This window comes from Piliocolobus tephrosceles, chromosome 12 (genome assembly GCF_002776525.5).
Source record: "Piliocolobus tephrosceles isolate RC106 chromosome 12, ASM277652v3, whole genome shotgun sequence".
NCBI lineage: Eukaryota > Metazoa > Chordata > Mammalia > Primates > Cercopithecidae > Piliocolobus > Piliocolobus tephrosceles.
Genome location: NC_045445.1, coordinates 79,673,583 through 79,693,752, shown reverse-complemented (window position 1 = coordinate 79,693,752; position 20,170 = coordinate 79,673,583). Strand labels below are relative to the sequence as shown.

Below are 20,170 nucleotides of genomic sequence, written 5' to 3'. Positions count from 1 at the left end.
CAACAATTAGCCAGGCATAGTGGCTCGGAACTGTAATCCCAGCTACTGGAGAGGCTGAGGCAGAACTGCTTGAACCCAGGAGGCAGAGGTTACAGTGTGCCAAGATGGCACCACTACACTCCAGCCTGGGCAACAAAGCAAGACTCCATCTTCAAAAAAGAAAAAAGAAATAAAGAACTTAGGGTAATTAGTGTGGTTAGGGACAGTGAGTTAGAAATTGTCACATCAAAATACAAAGTTTTCGAAGCAGTATATTTTATTTTACAATAGCAACTCAACTCCCCAGTTTGTTTCAATTGTGACATCTAGATGGCTTAAGATTACTTTTTGGTGGTCACCCATGCTGAACAATATTTTTCAATCTTCAAAACAGCAAAGACTCAAAAGAGATTCTGCATTTCACATCAGTTCACAAGTTCAAGAGTCTTCCATTTATCTTAGCATTTTGGGATAAATTCTCTGAGGCAGAAGGGCAATGACGAAGCCACTTAATTCCTTGTGTCTGCATAAAGGCAGATTTATTCATCACAACTTCATTTATGTGAATAAAGCAGATGCTGATAAAATGTTCTCTTATTCTTGTTTAATCAGTAGTGGTAGTGATGCCAGAAACTGTGAAAGGAAGGCTTTTAGTTACTTTCTTCTTTCCGTTTTCCAATAATGCATTCCCCACCCCCACCTGAAGAAAGGGGTGTTACTGAGTCCAGCTGATGCCACACATTAAAAGACAAACATTAATATTTCAAATCTGATGTCTAACTAAAAATGTACAGAATGAAAGCTAGAAAATTTCAACCCCAGATTATCTTCAACCTTGTCCCTTCGACCAATCATACTTTGACATTTATCTATTTCCTTCTCCACTTATGGATGTAATTGACTTGCCATGGAAACTACAGTTTAGATGCTTTGAAAGTATGTATGAACTACAATGAACAATAAAGTCCTTTTCTTTTGAAGCATATTTTGGCTTCAGCTTTAAGATAATCTTACGACAAGAGGGGTCACACTGATTCACTTAATAAATTCCATTCTTACCTAACACAAGGTTTAGTTGATAAGCACTTGGACAAAAATAATTACTTTTCAAAAATATAAAGCAAACTAGTGAGGACAAAGGATTTTGTCCTCATCTCAACAATGATCCAGTTATTGGAACTGCATGAAACTAAACACTTTAGACCTGGAGCTGGTAATGTTCTTAAGGCCAATTCAGAACAAAGGCAGGCTGCCCTTAAAACAGATTTGACCTTTTCCTTCACTCTTCCTCCTGTCCCACCCACTGTGAGTGATTTAAAATGGAAAAGGTCAAAGCCCAGCCAGGCCTACATTTAGAGAAATTTAAAAAAAAAAAAATTCCTTTCAATTTTGGCCAATTATTTCCAATTTTTATTTTATTCTTAAAACTTAAGCAAGGTAAAATGTTAAGCTGTTTTCATCCACTGATATTATTCTACTATAAAAGGCCCCTCTTGAGTAGATTTGATAAAAAGGAGAACATTTCTAAGGTATAAATTGAGAAGCTGTTGCATGAGAAATCATATCTCCATCTCCATTTTGCTATGCGTTAGCTGAGGATTGTTTCTGAGAGAGATCTATTTAGGCAGTGTATGTATGTGTCAGCACGTAAAAAGTAAATAACTGAAAATAGACAAACCTTGTAAATGCACTTCAAAACCAATTGTGGCTCAAGTATGGGTGGTTCCCCAAGGCTGGTACCAATGAGACTGGGGTTTGGGAATTAGTCAGTCATCATCCCTCCTGCTGCCCAGCAGTGGTCAGTCATTTTTCATGAGGGATGGGCTAGGAAAATGAAGTGTCTATTATAAGGAGAGTTCCTGCAACTTAAGGAGTCAAGCTCACTACAAAACCCAGCTCCCTGCTTATCGTAGTGGCCAGAGTGGTAGAAGAGATATGGAGTAGGAAGTAAACCACACAATGTTATTTAGGGACTAAGCCATGACCCTAACAAGAAAACAAGCCAAAAGGAAAGTATTAGGCATTCTCTGGGAAGAGATGCATTTTTTTCCCCATGTCTCTGGGGCCAAAAACCTTATACCAAGTACCTATTGGCACCCAAATATATTTGTAGAATGAATGAATACATGAAAAAAAAAAAAAAAACAAACAGTAAACTTTCTCCTATATTCTACTTTCCAAGCCAATTAATAAGCAAGTGTCTTTTAGTCATGATCTTTTTTGTTTTCTGTCTAGCATTTAACACAATGGTTGATACAACAGTCACTTCTGTTTGATGAAGAGTATCACTTCATTCCATTTATTGTGTTTTTGTTGCATCTCCAAGTCAAAATAAATGACTTTTGGAGCAGATATATTTCATTTAGCATTTAGTATCATCTTCATCAATATTCATATGAATGAAAAAATAAAAAGTCCTTTCTTATTCCCACTCTATAGAGCATGTCAAAGGTGATCTGTTTAGTTTTTCCTTAGTATCGAACATATCACAGCTACTCAATGAAGTTTCCTCTCAACTAAAGAAACACAGTCTCTTAGAGAATGTGTTCCTGTGTTTCCACCATAAGATAAATGAGATAAAGTGCACTTTGGTTTAGGTCCTTCAAGCACTTAAGAACAGCACTTTATTCAGTTTTAATAAATTTTTACTAAATATGGTAAATGGGAAAGAATTTTTTGTATTGCTCAAATGTCTTCCTGTGTCTAAGCCAGACCAATGAGCAAATACCTTTAAAACTAGTTGTTTCATCTTGAACCATGTAACTGCAATAAAAGCAGAATGTTTGCTTAATAAATTAAAGAACAAACCCTGAGTCCTTTCATCAGTCTCCTGGCTTCAAACTAAGCCAATGAGCAAGTGATTTGGGGGATTCCTGAAACTAGGAAAAATGTCTCCATTTTGAAAGAAACTTGCCTTTTTCTTTCTTTTTTCTTTTTTTTTTTTTAAATCTCAAAGGCAATTGAGTGTGTCTTCTGGACCAGACCTATTTAATTTACTAATTTACCAAGCATAGTACCTTGCAGAGAATAGGCACAGAAATATTATTTACACAATCAAACCAAAGATGTTCTTCTATCTTCAGCTGTCAGTGGTCTAATGCCCTCTCCTCTCTCATCCTCAGGACCCAGAATGGTACATTCCACATAAAAGATGCTTTGTTTATCAAATGAATCAAAAAGCAAACCTGAGGCATTTATTTTTACTCCTTCACTGTCTGTAACCCAGGCCAAGGTGGGTCTAATTCACTTCTATCATCAGTACTTAAGAAACTGGATGGAAGACCACAACACCTTGTTTTTTGCAAACATTTTCCATCTCTTCAATCAGGCCAGGGAGCACATATCTTCTGGACAGGACTTTATCTCTCTACTTAGCTTAGTACACTGCCTTATACTAGTCCATTTGTCCCATGTTTTCATCATTGAATAAATTTATTAAGTGACTTTTGGTCTGGATCTCACACCTATTACTTCATTTCCTTCTGTGAGCACTCTATAATGATGACATCATTTTTTTATATCCTAGGGCATGTAGTTCCGAGCCCCACAGAAAGTAATCACCATTCAGTAAGCCAATAGTTCATTCCTATCTGTATAGAACTGTAGGCTTTGTAAATCAGAACGTAATCACCATTCAGTAAGCCAATAGTTCGTTCCTATTTGTATAGAACTGTAGGCTTTGTAAATCTACACAAAGGTCTCTGTTGTAGGTTCAATAATGATAATAAATGTTTGTGCCCCCAGCTGTTATCTCTAAGGATATGAGTAATCAATGATCATTCAGCAGATACTGCTTATATATGGGTGGCAGTTTAGAAATTATAAATTGGTTTTACACTTATTTTCTTCTGCTACCCAGGACACAATAAAGATAGTTTATCTTTGCATCCCCAATGCCTAGCAATGAGATTGGCACACAATAGATAACTACTATAGTGGCATTCTTCAGACAACCAATCCCTTGCATATGCGTATTCAAAAGTTAATCATTGTTACTCAAATTTTCCTACTTTATTTGCACAATAACTATCACACAATTGTATAAACCTAGTACTCAGCACCAAGTAAGAAAATCAACAGTTACATTTACATGGTGCCTTAGAGTTCACAAAATGCTAACATAGGTATTGCCTTATTTTTGGCTGTGGGTAAATGAAATACGATAAATTTTCAGTGCCTTTAACAACGAGTTCACATAGTAGGCAATCAAAATTGATCCATTTAACAGGTATTTAAACCCTTGGTTTGTATAACTACTTATAGAACCCTTCTCATTGTGGTTTAAGTATACAATGAGAATTCTGTAGAGACAATACCTACCTTACAGAAAGTTTTATTCATACAGAAAGCATCGAATTTTTCACATTTACAAGTGCTTTATAATTTAGAAAGCACATTCGCAAGCTTAAGTAAGTGACTTTTGGTCTGGACCTCACTTCTATTACTTCATTTCCTATACTATCTCCTTCCCGGTTACCCGGGAAACTGTACCGGTAGTAATTTAACTTAACCTCACCAGTAAAGTCTTGATTGTTTAAAATCAAGCAATATCTCATTCCTTACATCTGAATAGTCTAGAGGATAAACTTTCCTCTTATTATAGGAGAATTAATCTTGTATTTCACAGTACCCAAAACAATAGCTGGTATGTAAGAGGCAGTTAATTTCATTCATTCATTCATTCATTCATTCATAAATATGTAGCCCATTGACATTTGTATTGTGCTTTAGTTTACAAAGCACTTTAATATGCACCTTTCTGAAATTTTTTGTTCCATGAGAGTATTTTTTTCCCCCTTTGATATCTCTAGTGCCCAGCATGGTATCTGGCACATTATAGGTGACCACAATAAGCTGAGTCCCTTATGTTTTCAGTATACTTTAAAGTTTAAAAGCAGTTTCCATGTGTTTTCGTTTCTGAGACCTGGAATACTGCATTTTTACTCAAAATTACCAGAGCAGCAAACACAAACTGGCCTCAAATACACATATAATTTATTCATTTATCAAACAATTCTTTGTGTCTGCATAGTACTATATCCTTTTGAAAGAGCACTTTTTTATGCTTGCTCCTTTCTTTGTATCCACAATGTTTATCACAGTAGAATACAAGTGCTTTATAGTTTACAAAGCACATTCACTATTTTTCTTCAGGTCACCTACATGTGAATAATCATTACATTTTGAGTGCCTAGCACAGGGACAGGCACAGAAAAGGAAATTATTAGTATTCAGACATTTTCTCTGAATAACGAATAATACATCAGGGGGTGGTAAGCTATGAACAGCAGGCCAAATCCAATTGGCTCAAAAACTAAGAATGATTTTGACCTTATAAAAAGGTTGTTTAAAAAACAAATACGTAACAGAAACCGTATGGCCCACAGTCTAAAGTATTTATGATTTTGACCCCTTACAGTTTCAAATGTTAACTATGCACTTTCAAATGTTAACTATGCATGATTGCCAATGCACTATTAAGGAGCACGGCTTGGTTTTTCTCTTACATTTTACAGTGCTTTCATATACATTATCAGTCCTTTAAATCAACTTCCCACATAAACAGGAAGGAAAAAAAATCAAGGAAAGTATTAAATGTGCTCAATAGTCCCAGGTTCTCTCGTCTTTAAGCCTAGAGATGGGTATTAAACCCAGGAGTAGGGTTGGCACAGTCCACCAAATTATTTGGCCACTACTATGAGCAGGGAGTTCAGGCTATCCCCTTGGGACCTCACTTTGTCCCAGGCCCAGTCACCCTTTCCATAACCATCACTAGAAATCCCAAACCCCAGAATCCTGCTCACCTAAGCTCAAAGAAGGAAGCTGTTGCTGGCAGATGCTTCTCAGAAGTCTGGCACATCTGTGTATTTCTTGTCTAATTCTTCTCACTGGCCTGGAGCATCGCTTCACATTTTTCTCTAGAGGGCCTGGCACTTTTTTTCCCCAACAACCTGACCATTTTATCTTCTCAGTCTAGGGATTCTGGGGTTAAAAGAGGGGACTGAAATACAGTATCACCTACATGAATGTTTGCTCCTGAGGGGAATAACAAAATCCAGATTAGATACTGACTGGATTCTGGTGTCTCTCTCAAGTGGAGTAGATGTAAATAGAAACAGAAGTTTACAAAACACTAAAGCCTAACAAATAAGTAAAAGCTGTGATTTAAAGCTGGCTCAAGACTGGCCCAGGCATAATACTGTCAATCTAAAGATATGTTCCTTTAAGGTAACTGGCAACATCAAAAAGTACATCTCAAAAGAATCAGGCTTAAAGAGAAACAGGAGAACTGGAAATATGTAAGAGTAAGAAGTATAAACAATAGAAAAGAGGTGGGGTTTAGGGTTCTCATCTTGGGATTTCCCCAGGTCTTCAAGCTTCCATCCTTCCTGGGTTCTGGGTCATGGACCTCTAGATTCCGGCCTTTAGTCTTGAGATATCTGTTTCACTTGGGTCCTCTATCCATATAGGTAGGCTTTGTGACAGAGGCCTTCCATCCTTGGGTTGTAGGTCTTCCAACTACAACCCCGGGCTAATCTTAGGTCTTTGGCCTTGTGTCACAAGTCTCAGTTCTTAGGCCTTCCATGTGTCCTGTCCCAGGTCTTAAGACTTCGAACTCAAGACTTGAGACTTCCATCCAACTCAGGCCTTCTGTCCAATTCAGACCACCCTCTGTTTTCTTGGCTCTTGAGGCTTTTGTTCGTTTCAGGCCTGAGGCTTCTATCTATCTTGGAACATGGGCTTTCCATCTTAGTCCTCGGGTCTCAAGTCTCAAACCATCTGTCTTCTACTTTTGGCCTTTTATCCATATGAGCCTTCCACCTTCTGTCCTACTTGAGTATTGGGTTTTACTGCAGTCCAGACTCTAGGGCCTTGTTTTGGTCTTGGATCATCTCACATGGCAGCCTGGCATAAGTAACCGCTCCACAATGCTCATTCTGATAGCCGACGTTCTGCACCTATCAGGCAGGGGTTAGGAAGCCCCTCTGCCACACATGACACACACACACGTACACATGCCCACATATGCAAAGAAATACTTAAGGAGAGAAGATTACATGAAATCAAAGAGAGGGAGATAGATTCATGAAGAGGCTGAAATACTCAAAGGTGAGTAGAAAGGGAAGAAGCAGAGAAGAAACACAAGCCAACAGAGATTAATACTGAAATAGAAAATCACAAACAGCAAGAGATGCTGAGGCACGCAGGGGAGGAAAAAGAGAGAAAATAGCCCAAGAGAGGCAGAAAGGAAATGTAGAAATGAGAAATGTGAGATAAAAAGTAGAAACAGCAGAAAGGAGGCCAGACTCAGAAAAAAAGGTGAAATTTAAAACGAACAAGAAGGGGAAGGGGTAACAAATAATCACAGTTCACAAAGAGAAAAGAGAGGTACGCAGAGAAAGGAGAGGTAGACAGGACAAGAGAAGGACAAAAAGCACACACATGTGACCCAAAAAGGAGACATGAAATAAAGCGTGAAAGAAGAGCCACATCTAGGAGAGCAAAGAGAAACAGCAGCAAAAGGAAAAATGAGAGATATGTCTAAGACAAAGCACAGACCAGTCTTGTGAACAAAAAGAGAAAATGAGGCAAAGGCACACATGAAAGAAATTAGCAAGAGAAAGATGGAAATGGGTAAGACACACTTTAGATAGAGAACAAAGAGCAAAGACAAGGAAGAAAGAGACTAAGAAATACACACTTGAGTGCAAGAGATAAGCAAAGGCAGACATTCAGAGAAAGTAAGTAGCAGAAGAGACAAGATACAGTGAGGGGCAGAAGCAGCATGAAAAGCATCACAGAAAGATAAAAAAAATTAAAAAGTGTCATTAGTAATTATATTAAACTATTGTTACTACCAATACTATTTATACTACTACAATAATAATAATTATAACAACCACCAACACCAACACAGATGCTCTTCTATTTACAAACTTTTACCTTAGGGATTTCTTATATAGAACCAAAGCATGCCAACTCTGCCAGCTACCTGATAGTGCTAGTGGTCACTTATATTGTGGGAAATGAACTTATGAGTCTTCTTGGCTTACCTTTTACTTGCCATGTGCCAGGCACTGCAATAGGTGAGCACTTTACATACATGATTTCATTTAACCCTCACAAACAGGCCAAGTCTAATCAGAGACTTTAAGTTGCCAAAGGTCATATACCTAATGAGTAGCAGAGGATTTAAAACACACAATGTGTGCCTCTTAACATTCTGTTACAATTATTCACTAGGACTTCTGGAAGAGCCAAATGGGATGTCACAGATGACTAAATATTTTCATAAAGGGCTCTTTGATAAGACTTGCTCAATCCCCTCCTTTAGCATCACCTTTCCCCAACTCTTTGGAAAACTGACTTCATTCTCACACTTTTATAATGGCTACTTCAGAGTTTAGTTTTCTTTTTACACTAATCTTAACTGACGATAGAGTCTCTCACAAATGGAGATGAGAAAGGGTTACCCTTTCAGCGGAAAGCAGAAATGGTGTTTTAAGCTTCTCAATGTTTAAGGCTCTACTAATGACAGAGGATGTATACAGTGAAGACACAGAACACACAAGCAAAGGCTAGATTCTTCTGTGATACAACTGGTAAGAAGACCATAATGTCTTTGAGTTGCTTCAGTGAACTTAGTAATATGGAAGACAGGTCATCTTTCCATCTCACATTTAGCCCCACTTCACATTAGACCAACACACCACAGCCAACACCAGCTCCCAAAAAACAGCTGTTATTAATAGTTCTGAAGTGATCCTCACAGGACTGCAACACCAACAACTTACTTCATTCAGCTATCCTAAAGTGCTAGAGTGCCAAGCATGTTGATCTTCAGGTAGGAAGGCTGACCTCCTTCAATGTGTTCAAATTTCTTGGACCTGCTGAAGACTCAGCTCTCTGCACTGCTTGTAGGAAGTGTAATGATTTGGCAGATAGGAACAATGAAGAGCTATAAAAACACATGAGATAAACCATGTAAATGCCATAAGTATTGAGTACTGTGCTAGAGTTATGTAAGATTCAAATTAATAAGCAATAGAAAATGTTTCCACAGAACTTTGAAACCTACAAAGTCAAAACTTTTAGGTCTTTAGAGAGAAAATTTCCTCATTCAACAGAATAGGAAACTGGCATAAATGGGAAAATGTCTTGCCAAATATCACTTGATGAGTCACTAGAGACACCACCACCAGTCATAGCCTTATACCTTGGTTAAAGACTAGAACCGCCGGGCGCGGTGGCTCACACCTATAATCCCAGCACTTTGGGAGGTTGAGGTGGGCAGATCACCTGAGGTCAGGAGTTTGAGACCAGCCTGACCAACATGGAGAAACACTGTCTCTACTAAAAATACAAAATTAGCCAGGTGTGGTGGTGCATGCCTGTAATCCCAGCTACTTAGGAGGCTGAGGCAGGAGAATCGCTTGAACCCGGGAGGCAGAGGTTGCAGTGAGCTGAGATTGCGCCATTGCACACCAGGCTGGGCAACAAGAGCAAAACTCCATCTCAAAAATAAAAACTACGATCCTGTTTTAAGTGCCAATCAGCTAGGAAAGGGTCCCTTTAAATGATTAATGACTGAGATCACAAAAATAATAGACATGAGAGGAAAAAACATAAGGTATTTCCAATGTTTAAGGCTCACTTCAATGTTTTAGGACCACCTCAAGTTTGCTTTATTTAAGTCTCTTGGCTCAGGACTAACAAAACACAGCCACAGAGCAGCATCTCCAAAACTCATAATACTGCTCTTTGAGATAAAGGTGAGTCACTCTGGAAGGCAAATATTCTCACAATAAGAAAATTCACATAGGTTGTTTAACATTGCAGCTAAAATACCAAAAAAACAAAAAAAACAAAAAAAAGAAAAAGAAAATTTACATAGGCTACTGGCCCTAGGAGAATTTATCTAAAGATTCTGAGTACAATAGATAGATCTTCCTAGATAACTCTCAACTTAGCTTTCTAGTTCCTAGGCTTTCTAACAATTTCTGTTAGTAACTTTCTCTATTTCTAAATCTACAGAGCTTTCTAGTCAATTATAACATTTTGAGAGTTCTTACCCATGAAAAGATTTCATGAAATTTATAGGTACCCACTATTTATGAAGAATGCTGGGCAAAGCCTATATGATCAGAATTTATTGCACTGAATGGTCACCTTTATCTGCCAATCCTCACTCGCTAATCAGCCTCTCCCAACACTGACCTAGAGAATGTAGGCTCCTGGTTCTTTAGCTCCTGCCTGATGACAGATAACTTTGTGCCATTTTTAGTCCATTTGTATTTATGCAGCTTCCATCAATCAGCAACCATAGCATAAAAAGACACACCTCTCACTTGTCCTATTATATCCCATGGCATGCCAAGCCATCCCGAAGTATGTAAATGATTGGCAAAGTTCTTCTGTAAGGCTTTAAGAGAGACTTTGGGGACCAGATGGAACAGAATGATTTGCCCATGTGATCAGTGTCACTGATGTGGCAGTTGTCCATGTTCTCCTAAAAGAAAGAACAATTTAGCTGTAAGCCTCTGCCAAGCATTATAGTCCCAATCTAAACACCCGAACACATGCAACCTGCTACCCTCTTTACATCATCAATTTAACCAATCTCACACCCAGTTGCTTCCCAGGTAAATTAGGAAGCTGTTTTTACCAAATCATATGCAGAATAATGATAAATACGACCTCAGTGAAACGCTAAGTACAACGTATACTGGAAAACAAAATCAAAATTAAGACTACTTATTATGCTTTTAGGGACAGCTTACGCACCTTGACGTGTGGTGGTTGTTTTTGAGACTTTATCTTCTTATCTGAGACCAGGAAAGTATCCTGACAGAACCTCCTGACCTAGGGTTGTTGCCCAGTGGTAGTGAGCTTTTCCCCTGGAGGATCCTCATGCCCCATCTCCACCTAGGGATCGTCAAAGGGAATGGATCACTAACACTGTAAAGCAACAAGCCTATTCTTCTGAGGAAGATCTGAAAAAGAGATAAAAGAAAAAGTATTGAAATGGAGTACACTGGGAAAGTCTCTCCTAATGGGCAACTAGTGGTTGAGTTCAACCATGTGTACCCTTTTCTTCATGTGGATTGAAGAGTGGACATTTACAGTTGTGCGGAGCTGTTATATTCTGGCTACCAACCTAACAAAAAAAAAAAAATTGTCCTATTTGTCCCAGCTCTATTCTGTATGGTTTCCCTCATTTCCAAGAGAAATTTAGAACTGAATAATTGCCAATATCCCCATGCTGCATTTTATTCTCCAGTCTTTATTAATGAGCGATCCTCTAGAATGTAGGCTGTTAATGCCCTTGTGTTCTCAGCACAAAATATAGTAGAGGGATCAAGAAATCAAGAGGTTGAAACTAATGGAAGGAGAAGCTAATGCTTTCTCAACCAAGAGAGCCATGAAGCCACACAGAAAAGGTCCAATGTGGTCCATCCCTACGAATTCTGTAAGAATTCTCCTCCACAATGCCTCTGGCTTCTTTTATAAAGCGCTATTTTAAGAACTGAGCAATCCACCTCAATCAAAGTGCCTGTCAGCTAGTTTTGTAGCATTCCCCTCTTTTAATTTGTACTTTAAGTAGTGCCATGCCATAATATTGCCAAGATAAAGAGAACTGTTTTCTACTCAATCCACATGGTAACATTTCTTCAACAACCTGTATAATAGGGAGCCACCAAAGTTCTAGGATATTCAGAGAAACCAAGAATGGTCACAAGCATACAGAACTCCAGTTATAACAACAGCTGGTCAGGCGCAGTGGCTCACTCCTGTAATTCCAGCGCACTTTGGGAGGCAGGTGAATCACCTGAGGTCGGGAGTTCAAGACCAGCCTGACCAACATGGAGAAACCCCGTCTCTACTAAAAATACAAAATTAGCCTGGCATGGTCACGCATGCCTGTAATTCCAGCTACTCGGGAGGCTGAGGCAGGAGAATAGCTTGAACTCGGGAGACGGAAGTTGCAGTGAGCCAAGATTGCACCATTGCACTCCAGCCTGGGCAACAAGAGCGAAACTATATCCCCCCCCCCAAAAAAAAACCCCACAGAAACAGTTAAGCAAATCTATGCAGAAGGAAAAACAAGGTACAGAAGACTAGGGATTCAGTAAATTCCTTACACGGGCCACCCCCCAGGGCTCTCCTATTCTACTTTTTAACAATTTCAATTGTTTTTCAAGCTAAGAAACTTTCAATTTCTTAAAACAAGAAAATGGCAGTGATAATGGAATTAGGCCTACCAAAACTGAGCTAACACAGATGAAGTTGGTCTTATTTGTAAACAAATCCTGAGAACTTAATACCCATCTGCCAAAGGAAAGTGGGAATAATTTAAAAGCCCACTAATCAAAAGGTGTTAAGTTCATTGTACCTCTCTTGCTAACTATGTGGTGAGAAAGGAAATAACTTATTGCTTTGCATCTCTCATTCTTTATGAAATGGGGATCAAGTATGCTTGCCCTTACAGACCTCACTGGAGCCCGGCTCTGAGGGGTAAATGAAACAGGCCAAACTCATTATGAAAAGTTACAATGTATGTGTATATGCAAAAGAAAAAGTATAGGGATTAATGAAAACTGGCTCATGTTCTGCTTTTCTTTCTTTTTAAGAGACTGGGTCCTGCTCTGCCACCTAGGCTGGAGTGCAGTGGCTAATCATGGCTCACTGCAGCCTTGAACTTCTGGGCTCAAGCAATCCTGCTGTCTCAGCCTCCAGAGTAGGTAGGACTACAGGCACTCACCACCATGCCCGACTAATTTTATTTTATTTTATTGTAGAGACATGGGTCTTGAACTCCTGGCCTAAAGTGATCCCCCCCACCTCAGCCTCCCAAAACCCTGGGATTAAAAGCAGGAGCCACCATGCCCAGCTGTGTTCTGCTTTAAAAACGAGAGTTGTAGGAAGTTAAAGCCAAAGACAGAAGCCCTACAACAATAAATTCCCCCAATTACCTTTTTCTCCAGGTGGCTGGCAACCCATCCAAGTAGATTTGCTGGAGCTTGGCCAGACTCTCAAAAGGAACGATATGCTGAATTTGAAGCCTCTTGCAGCTGTTTGCAGTCCTCGGGTCTCACATGCTCAGAATGTCCTTGAGAAGAAAGACAGGGTTCAGTAGGCTACCAAAGCACCGGTAGGATACCAAAAGAGTTACAAAAACCCCAACGAAAAAAACCTAGGAAGTATAAACTGAAGCATTAGACATAGGCATTTCCTGTCTCTACTTTCTAGCCTGTTTGGTCTCCCTAAAGTCCTCTAATAACAAGCCCTGGCGGTATCACGGGAGGATTAGACAAGTGAAGAAAAAGAACTACATGAAAATATGGGTCAAACCAATACTGACCTTAAGGGCTGACGCTAAATTTGTGGCTAATGGTCATCCTGTTGCTGAAAATACTTCAAGATTCAAGGTAGTGTGGCCATTGCTACTATTGCTTAGAAGTGCAATTGTCTTGATTGTTTTTAATAATTGGCTATCTACCTTTACTGTAGCACAGGAGCTCACTAAAGCGCATCTAAGCCAGATTTGCAGCCTTGAAAGCATTTTGCATGGTATGGTACGGTGTGAAAAGCACCCAGTATGTTAAACCCGAGGACCTTAAATGAATACAGGCTTCCAGATTCCTGATCAGGGATTATTGTATCATGACGAAACCTTTATGTCCATGTCAAACAGGAATGTATGGAAGGTCACGTATTCAACTCTATTCTCTAGCTTTAAAAAGGCCAAACTGTTCTATGATGTTCTCAATATGAGCAGAACAAGCTTCAAAATCTCTTGCCAACATCCTTCCCCATCCTAATTTAATCTAAGATTAGAAACTTCACTTCCAAATGCAGGCTTCCAGTTAAACATGGCGGTTCATACATGTTTATGCATTTACTCTACTGCTTCCTGAAACTCCATTAATGAGAGTAAAAGTGCACTCCATGTGCAAGCAAATTGACCTAAAGAAATTTTATTTTATTTTATTTTATTTTTTTTTGAGACGGAGTCTGGCTCTGTCTCCCGGGCTGGAGTGCAGTGGCCGGATCTCAGCTCACTGCAAGCTCCGCCTCCCAGGTTTTACGCCATTCTCCTGCCTCAGCCTCCGGAGTAGCTGGGACTACAGGCGCCCGCCACCTCTCCCGGCTAGTTTTTTGTATTTTTTAGTAGAGACGGGGTTTCACCGGGTTAGTCAGGATGGTCTCGATCTCCTGACCTCGTGATCCGCCCGTCTCGGCCTCCCAAAGTGCTTGGGATTACAGGCTTGAGCCACCGCGCCCGGCCCAAGAAATTTTAAATCAATGGACCCTAGCTCAAATTCATTTATACACTGGCATCTAAAAGGAAACAACTATTCCAGTCTCCCCAAGTCTTCTTAACCATATTTATGGAGTATCTTGCTTTAGCATCAAAGCCCTCTAGTTTTGCCTGTCACTATGGTGATGACATACTCAAGGAGCATTCCCTTTCCCTTAACGGGAATCTAAGGCTAGAGAAAATGGTTACATTTTGGAACTGGGAATCTAAGGCTAGAGAAAGTGGTTACATTTTGGAACTGATACAGAACCATACATTTCACTAGGGTTCAATATTCACAGACAAGAATTTTGAGAATCTGTCATATTGCAGACCAACGAAATATCAAAGTATTATGGAGAGAATAGCCAAGTGGCATAGGCAGCCATCTGGTTCAAATACTCCAGCATCAGACAGAATTGTCACAGATAGAAGTGATATTAATAATCACATAGGCCAGGCGCAGTGGCTCATGCCTGTAATTCTAGCACTTTGGGAGGCCAAGGCGAGTGGATCACCTGAGGTCAGAAGTTCGAGACCAGCCTGGCCAACACGGGGAAACCTCGTCTCTACCAAAAATACAAACATTAGCTGGGCATGGTGGCGGGCGCCTGTAATCCCAGCTACCTGGGAGGCTGAGGCAGAAGAATTGCTTGATCCTGGGGAAAGGAGGTTGCAGTGAGTCGAGATTGTGCCACTTTACTCCAGCCTGGGCAAAAGAGCGAAACTCCATCTCAAAAAACAAATTTTTGTTTTAAATTAACATAATTCAACATTTTCATTCTCTAAGGGAACTGGGAACCCAGAAGATGAAACTACCTCAATGTTACACAAATAGTAGGTGGCCAAGTGATACTTAAACCCATGTCTTCCCTCAATTCAAAGTTCTTTTAACTCTGGGGTTTATGCATGGATTCTCAGGATGTATGGGAGCTTTCTACAAAACTTTTACAATACTCTCATTTCACTGTAAGGATAGTCTAGATCAGCTATATGACTACCTCATAATATAGGACCACATTGCCAGATTAGCAGCAAATGTTCTAGTTTTGCTGCCTGGGGATAATAGAAAAGAACAGAAGCAAACAATATATAAATGTGTTTTGTGCCAAATGAAAGCCAAATAGCATTGCTATGTGCTATAACAGCAGGATTTAAAGCAGTTTGAAAACAGCAGTTTGGTGAAGTGCATCAACACAGCATGTGATAGTACAGACACACCACTCAAAGGAAACTATAATACTATAATAGTAGTACCATATTTGCATTTTAGTTATCTATTAACTACTAATTTGTACATCTGCTATGTTTTATAGTTGTATTATAGATGTAGACAAACAGATTTCATCCCAGGTTTGTTCATACACTTTAACTTAACAATTATTCCCATAAACCTAAAGAGTACATAATATTTTTCTTCTACAGAAAAGGTTTAATCAAATATAGCAAAATATTAATTGTAGAATCTAAGTGGTAGATTATGTAGGTGCACACTGAATAATTCTTTTCTTGAGAGAAAACCTCCGTACTATCAAACTTATTATACAGACTTGAGAAACACTGTCTCAAACTAATATCTAATATAAAATATTAAAATTATACTCAACACAATTTCGTGTTATTTTAAATTGCTGATTAATATGCGAGGCACATGGCAATGCTGTTAATCAGGGCAGTTTTTGTAACAGCACACCAACTTTCTTGACTCAAATTGAAAGGTTAAAAATTACATTTGGGTTACAATTGCCAAGGAAGACATCTACTCCTTGGGTCTTAAATAGGCACTTTGGAAGGCTAGCTGGAGGTCAGTAAATGAACCTTTCCTATCCACATGTGAACATGCCTTTCCCCTCCTTTCTCACCTCCAGTGTTCTCAGGGTCCTTTAGCTCTTAGAAAAAAACTGAAAGAAGAAATGCAGAAATGCATCCCCAAGGAACAGCTTACCTGGCGATATCAGAATAATTTAATCTGAAAATCAATGTCAAAATGTGGATTGAAGTAAATTCTGGTTCTTAAGATAAAGTTTGTTTCTGCAACCTATTTTACGTTTCAAAATTGGCAGAAACATTTAGGGCAGAAGGGTCATTTCTAGTTTCAAGAATACCCTACAGCTAAACTCTCCCTAAACTTAACCATAGAAGCAAATGTCAAACACTCACTACCCTAATATTAACAGAAAAATTTCCCAACCAAGCCAGGTTTCTCACTGTAGAAATGAGAGGTAACAGATAAGCAAGGAGGTGAGACTATAATGACCCATGTGGCAATGATTAGAGTTGGAGATGTCAGTACAGACACATTTAGTTTAATATAGATACAGATGGTTATATATATTTATAGATATGTGCATATACACAAGTTAGAATGCAAACATGTATCTCCTTGCTCTTGTCAACTGAAAAGGTCTTGAAGGAATGACACTCCAGTAGCAATGAGCGCACCTAGCACTCACTTCTTGATTTCTAATATTACTCTCCAATAAAAAGTATCAAGGCTCCTTGGAGAAATATATCATTCTAGGTCCAGGCAGGAGATATGCAAATGAACCTAAAGCATCTTGTCGTGCCAAAAATAAGAAAGTGCTCAAACAAAAAACCCACATTCATGGGGTTACATCAAAGCCAACTGAAAGAACTCCCAATGGCCAAAGCTGGAACAATTTACACAACAGAATAAAGTAATACTGTATTATAACCCAAAGTATAAAATATCCCTGAGATCATACTAATATAAACGACTGAATAAACACAATGCATTGTGGAGAAAAGACATCCCATGCAAAAGAATTCCAAATAATTTATGTAAATACTCTGCCCTCAACAAAGTGGAAGATAATTTCCCATTCCTTAGTACCAGCTGCACATAGTGACTTTCTATGTGAACAGTACAGTATGGAAATGGAGAAATAAAGACTAATTTTATGCTGGAGAAATCTGACTAATAGTACCTCAGACAGGTGATTAAGGATAACATAAACAGTGATAAGTCATGTTGATAGCGTGTACTCTTGATAAATGATAAGAATGGCACTCTACCTTTGTGATCTTCCTCCTAAACACTCATAAACCCAATCTAGTCATGAGAAGAACATCAGACAAATTCCAATAGAAAGACATTCTATAGAACACTGGACCATTAGTCCTCAAAACTGTGAAGTTCATCAAAAACAAAGAGTCTGAGAAACTGTCATTACCAAGAGGAGCCTAAGGAGACATGACTACTAAGGACACATGCAGCATGGTATCTTCAGTGGAATCCTGGAACACAAAAAGAACATTAAGGAAAAACTAAGGAAATCTGAATAAAATATGGACTTTAGTTAATAATAATATATCAATATTGGTTTGTTGTGATAAATGTACCAAACTAGTTTAAAATGTTAACATTGGGAAAAACTGAGTGTGAAGTACACAAAAGCTCTATCTTCAGAATCATTCTGTAAATCTCTACACTGTTCTAACATTAAAAGGTTATTTTTTTCTAAAAAATCTCCCAATCAGATATGGAAGACTTATAAGATAGTTTTTAAAAAGCAAGCAAAATGGAACCTGCGAACTGGTAAGTCTATGTTCCAGATTTTGCTACAGTAGGTACCATCATTGTTTGCAGATCTGACCTAAAGACTTACTCTCTTTCTTTTCTGTTTATATGTATTTATAATAGGTAATTTTGATGTTAAAACATACAAGGCCCAAATAACCAGGTATCCATAATATCAAAAAGTTATTTTTTAAAAAACATTAGCAATTAAACTTTGTTTTTGTACATCAACAGATTTCCTGGAAAGACCTAGTCAATCTGCTGTAAAAAGTAAGTCAGTGAGTTAGTAGCTAATTTTCAGTCAAGGGAGATCTATAAGGCTGGAAAACTTTAATGATATACAGATTGTAGAGTGATTATATCCCATCACTGTTCAATGCCAATCACACTAACGGCATACTATAAAACAGTTTTAGTATGTGCAAATAGTTTTCAAAGCTATGGGTAAAGTAACATAGATAATTTTATAATGGGACCTGGTAAAGTACAGTGATGTTCCAGTCACATTCCTATTTTTAAATCCTTATATACACTTGATTAGATTATGTAATAAGAGGGTATTACTTGGGTCTACCTCTCATGTTTCCGGGGACACTAGAAGAATAGCATTCTAACTGGTTAAGGAAAATAATACTTTAAGTCTACCCATAATTTAAGAAGTCTAGCACCGGTCAAATTTATATTTTGTTTCAGGTTCTCATCCTAACATGAAAAAAAAAATCAAAAGTTATTTCCAATACAAACATCAAAACAGTAAAGGAGAGGCTTCTTTACCAAACTCATTTGTGTAAGATGCAAAAGGAGCCCAAGTTCCACGTATCAGTACTCAATTTGAAAAGGTCAAGGAAGAGCTATCAAATAAAGCCTAAGTCACCAACAAAAACATATCCACCTCAACAGTCTAATACACATATATATAGTGATATATAACTGTACATGGCCATTGAAGTTTAACTTGTTAAATTCAGTAGGCCAGCTGTGTCTTAAATACATGAGCTCCAACTTCAGTTGGATTTTGAAGGAAACCTGTGTAAAATGCTACTTGCCTACAGCCGAACATATGATAGTGAGAATATCAATTTTCTCCCAATCCAGTCTTTAAGACAAGGCAGAGGAAGGCATTAGCTCTGTTTAACTAGACATATTACTCTTTGCCATCCAAACTTATAAGGTTTGGGGGAACAGAAGAGGCATTAGCTCAGTTCAGATATAATCATTAGTTTCTCTTTAAGCTGGTAACACATTTTTCCAGGATGCTTTCACATATAAGAATATTTTAGCAGTCAACAAAGGTCAACTCTTAGCTCATTACTTTAAGACACGAACTCCCTCCAAGCTCTACATTTGATAATCAGGGCACAAACACCCTGAAAAGAAATTATGAATGCCTAATCACAGCAGCCCTGGGTCTCATAGTCGTCTGTAATTTAGGGAGGTGGCTAGAGAAATGGAAGTTACAGAAAGATAAAGCTGAAAGAGGATATGAGAAAATGGTAAATTTCCCCCAATCCTACATATTAAGGTTTTATAAAGGGAAAAGTCAGAAAAGAAATAACAATAATCATTTAGAGAAATGCCAAAAAAAGATGTTTCTTTTATTAGACTTTTGAAAATTTTCCAAATCACAAAATGTCAGGGATTTAGGTATTTGATTTAAGCCCCTATCTTATTTCACTAGCAGTCTCGAGATGGTCAGACTGATGGTGATTTGAACCAAAGTCAGAGCCAGGACTAAAGTCTAAGCGTTTCTGCCCAACACCATAATGATTTCCTTCTGCATCCTCCATAAGAAAGCAAATTCCTTGATATAAATCCTGTCTTTGGTTTTGCTATTTGTTCCAGTACCTAGAACAATAATATTTGTTGAATTAACACAATAATTATCTCTATTTTGAAGATGCCCACATTTCCAGAGCATCCCTTTTTACAATTGCTAGAGATTTTTCTTAAGGTTAGAAATTATTGGCCGGGCGCGGTGGCTCAAGCCTGTAATCCCAGCACTTTGGGAGGCCGAGATGGGTGGATCAGGCCGGGCGCGGTGGCTCAAGCCTGTAATCCCAGCACTTTGGGAGGCCGAGATGGGTGGATCATGAGGTCGAGAGATCGAGACTATCCTGGCTAACACGGTGAAACCCCGTCTCTACTAAAAAATACAAAAAACTAGCCGGGCGAGGTGGCGGGCGCCTGTAGTCCCAGCTACTCCGGAGGCTGAGGCAGGAGAATGGCATAAACCCGGGAGGCAGAGCTTGCAGTGAGCTGAGATCCGGCCACTGCACTCCAGCCTGGGCGACAACGAAACTCCGTCTCAAAAAAAAAAAAAAAAAAAAAAAAAAAAAAAAAAAAAAAAA

At 38.7% G+C, this 20,170-nt stretch overlaps 1 long non-coding RNA gene across 3 annotated transcripts in view; it reads right to left on the bottom strand.

Moving 5' to 3' along the window:
• Nucleotides 1-238: 238 nt before the first annotated feature.
• The window catches only part of LOC111535826, a 33,289-nt gene continuing 13,357 nt past the window's right edge, over nt 239-20,170 (bottom strand). For all 3 annotated transcript variants that reach the window (XR_002729577.2, XR_002729576.2, XR_002729578.1), the window contains 6 exons: nt 17,476-17,539; nt 12,954-13,090; nt 10,765-10,973; nt 10,322-10,489; nt 8,775-8,938; nt 239-7,680 (listed from right to left, as the gene is read on the bottom strand). This is a non-coding gene — a long non-coding RNA (uncharacterized LOC111535826). The remainder of the gene's footprint in view (nt 7,681-8,774; nt 8,939-10,321; nt 10,490-10,764; nt 10,974-12,953; nt 13,091-17,475; nt 17,540-20,170) is intronic.